The sequence below is a fragment of the Corvus brachyrhynchos genome, unplaced genomic scaffold (assembly GCF_000691975.1).
Source record: "Corvus brachyrhynchos isolate BGI_N302 unplaced genomic scaffold, ASM69197v1 scaffold331, whole genome shotgun sequence".
Classification (NCBI taxonomy): Eukaryota; Metazoa; Chordata; class Aves; order Passeriformes; family Corvidae; genus Corvus; species Corvus brachyrhynchos.
Window position 1 is genome coordinate 5320671 of NW_008237229.1, and position 4026 is coordinate 5324696.

General features: G+C 38.4%; 1 long non-coding RNA gene across 1 annotated transcript; it reads right to left on the reverse strand.

Annotated features, from left to right (window-relative positions):
- Positions 1 to 730: 730 nt before the first annotated feature.
- LOC108445496 lies at positions 731 to 3953 on the reverse strand. Its single transcript, XR_001860382.1, has 4 exons — positions 3917 to 3953; positions 3327 to 3409; positions 3004 to 3060; positions 731 to 2513 (listed from the first exon to the last, which is right to left on the reverse strand). It is a non-coding gene; the product is annotated as an uncharacterized LOC108445496 (long non-coding RNA).
- Between the last annotated feature and the right edge of the window lie 73 nt (positions 3954 to 4026).

The following is a 4026-nucleotide window of genomic DNA, read 5'->3' on the forward strand; positions in this document are numbered from 1 at the left end:
ATGTCTTAATTTACAGAAACAGATGAAAAATCACACCAAAACTTTCAGAAAAAATGAGAATGCCAGTGACACTGCTGCTACCTGCAGGAGCAGCTTGTCTTAGCCCTTGAAACTTCACAGTTATTTGACATTTATGAAAAACTTCGAAACTGCAGAGCATTTAATCATATAGGCACTAAAAAGCCTGTTAGTAGATCTATAGGATTCACAGATTCATGGAATTGTTAGGGTTGGAAGAGACTTCTGAAGATCATGTAGTCCAACCCCCATTCACCAAATTCAAGATTCAGGAAGGCTCTGAAGTTCAGATAGAGTAGTTTTAAGTGGAAGCAACTAAAAGCTTTTATTCAGGTACTCTTACTCAACTGTGCAGGACATCTTTCTGGAAAAATAACCCAATGGGCAAGAAAAGCTCTGGCTGAGAAGGAGTGAGTCACTCTCCAGCTGCCACAGCAATGCAAGAATGTCCTTCTGCAAACCCTCAGTTACAAAGAGTCCAAGAACAGAAACCAAGAAGAAAGACAATTTTCCTTATCCTGATATGGTGAAATCCACCTCTGAAGTGCAATCACTTTGAACTTGTCTACAAGACTTTAAGCTTGTATTTATGTGATGAGCATAAACATGAGCAAGCTGACACCTGCATGTTGAATGGCGTTGCCCCAGTTGAGTGCATCTTTCTCAACTCACTTAGATGTTGACAACTGTGTTCTCTCAAAAGAGTTATTTCAGGGTTCGTTGTTTTGGGTCTTTTGGTTTTTTTTTTTTTTTTTTTTTTTTTTGTTCAGATACTAACTGGTGTCTGAAGTCAGTGGCAGCATGTGATGCAGCACAACACAGGAAATTAAACTGAGGACTTATTATTACCTTGCTGTTAAACTCAGTTAGCAGACATATCTAGATTGGCTAGAAAGTTCTTAATAACACACATTTTATTACTCCCTGGATCTAAAACACAGACACAGGTGATTCTATAACTCCCAGTATGTTTAAGATACCGGGCCACAGGCTGAGAACATCACCCCCATCTCCTGTTCTGTTCTGTCACTGTAAAGCTCTGCACTGCCACTTAGGGTTAGTGAAGGAAATTTTGGTGAGAGAGAACATTTGATTTTAAAGGCATTCCCTGCTACTGCTGATCTCATTTGTATTTCAACTCCAGGTCAGTATTCTGAAGATAGTCTCAATTAGGAAGCATTACTAAAGCTGACTTTTTAAAGAAAGATGTGCAACAGCAGAGGAAATTTGCAAGTCACATAAATACATAAAGTACATAAATCATGTATTAACTACTGTACGTGAAGCACTGGGAATTGCCATCCTGTGTTCTGGCTCAGCAAAGACTTACATGGACATAGCAAATGCTAAGGACTGGGATCTAAAAAGGTACAAATTTATATTATATTCCTGTTGGCAAGCAATCAAGAAGCTGGAATGATGACATAACATCCAGATTGACCATGCAAAGCAGGTCCATGTGTTTTGTCTATGAAGAATGAGGACATTTGTGAACCTAAGCATGTAGGTTTGCTGTAAATTCAACACAGACTGACACTCTCCATTTTGGATGCATGAAAGCAGGTGCTGTAAGAATTCTCCTCTTCCAGTGAAAATGAAACCAGTTTCCATTTCGGTTTTCTTTTTTTTTTTTTTTTAAAGGTTGCGGTGGCTGAGATAGGGCTGGAGGACAGGTGGAGGGCAACATGCCCTGAATACCAAACATAATTGTAAAATCCCTACTGCTAATGTTCAGCACCTAAAACACTAGTTATAGATATAAGAGTGCCCAAGAATAGCTGGAACTGAGGCCAGAGGGCACAGACTGACCCTAAATCATGGGGTCAAACCCTTATGGGTTACCAAACAGGGAGCCTAACCAGGTCTTAGGAATGCTTACAGACCACACAGAATTCGTGAAGGAGGTGAGGTAATCACAAAAAGATGATGATGATGAGATCATAAATGCAGAATGCACATCTTCCACAGTGCAGCCCAGGAGCCAAGAGAGGAGCCTACAAGGACTGCAGTGTTGTGAATTTGTATTTACCACAACTCCCTCTCTATCCTACAGCAAAGGCAGCACGACTGCTGTCTCAGCAATGTAGCTGTAAATGATTACTTTAGAAGCCATCTTGGAGTTGAAGGAATCACTTTTTTTTTTGTGCAACCAGAATCAAGTGAAGTGTGGAGTGCCCCCAGATACCTCAGTGGAAAGCAATCTTTGTGTGGCTGCTAACCAGTTTCTCCCCTAGAAGACATTAAAACATTTCTCTGAAGGAAAAGCAGATTTGAGAAGCTGTCACAGTAGCTTCTATTTACTGTGAAGGGAAATCCTTCAAAACAGATGGGCTGAAGTCTCAGTATAGAAAACTCCCCTCCCCAGTCTGGCCAGTACTGCTGCCACAAGCCCGTAATTGCTGTAATTTCCAAGTTTGGTATGGAGGGGAACCAATGAAAATCACCATCCAGGGCTGTGTAGTTGCTGAGTGAGGAGAATCCATAAGTCCAAATTGCTGGAAGAGCAAAAAATAGTTCCTTTCTCATAAATGAAATATTTTTCCTGAGGATTTTCAAGTAGGCTTGAAAATCTATTACTCAAAGGTTTGAAAACTTCATCAGTAAGTCATGACTAAATGTCTATATTTGCATGAACACACACAATCAAAACTAAATTATTTAAGCTTAATCTACAATTTTATACCACTTAAGTGAAAATTATTTCTGTGAAAGTTTTGAACATGCACTAGATGACACATCCATCTTAAAAAAGAATCTGAAAGCCTCATTTTTACTGGATTTTATGCACTTACCTCTTTTGAATTTAATAACTTCTTTCTTGATTACAAGCTTATCATAAAAGATAAAGCAACCAAGTAAGAGCATGATATATCTGCAGTTAGTGCAAATGGTAATTGTATTCTCCTGGATAAGGATTTTCAAGAGTCTCCTAGCTTGCATGGCTGTGCCTTTTATTAGGGAAACCAGATGAAAGTTGAATATTACCTTTTAAATTCTGTAGCTTATTCAGGAAATCCATCTCCACTTTAATTGCACTTTCCCCTGTAGGGTAAAAAATTATTTTACAGCTCTTAGAATTTGAAGGTATTTTAGGGTTTAATTTTCTTTGAAAACACAGACATGACAAACACCCCATCCTTCAAGATAGACTGACCTCCAAAATTCTGAAATTAACTGTGAATGAGGTCTAAATATTTAAATCTTTTTTCATGAAAGCTATTAAGACTAAAGGTTATTGTGAGGCTATTTATGCTAGTCTAAGTGCCAGTGAACAGGAAATACAGGGTCATTTACGTTTTATAACTCACCTTGTTAACATGCAGGAAGGCAGGATGCAGCCACTGTATGTCCCCAGTTTTCAAGGGAAAATGTGATGGAAGGAAGTGCTGTCCTTTAAATAAATACATAAAGCCCTTTCCTTAATCTTGAAGGAGGAAAGCTTCTCCACAATGTAAATATAGATTTTAGTCCTTAGAGTTTAAAAATTGTTTTGATTTTCCAGAATAGCAACACCAAACATAAGTATTCACTTATGACATTACTACAGTTGCTTCCCACAACTGTAAATTGTTGCAGAATACTGAGAAAATAGCTCATTTTGGGATAAACACAGCACTCAGGCTTACTGTAACAACAAATGTATTAGCAATTTGCCCAGATTATTCAATATGAATAGTTTCTTCAAGAACTTGTACAGTTAGTAAAATAGAAATATTTAATAGAAAACAAGCATCCAGATCTTCTGTGGCCGTATTGTATTGTACTTGCACGTTGTACTAGTTTGAAAACAAACCAGTGGGAGGCACCAAGTCAGAATAACAATTTAATGGAAATTAAAGAAAAAGGGAAAAAAAAGGTAAAAGAAAACACTGTCAAACTGACAGAGTCAAGGTACAACCTGACACCCTGTTAGGCAGGGTGGTGGTAGCAGTCTGGTAGAATGGTGGCTGCAGTCCTCTGAAGCAGTGATCCTGTAGTAAAACAGTCTGCTCTTCCTCAGGAAGTCCA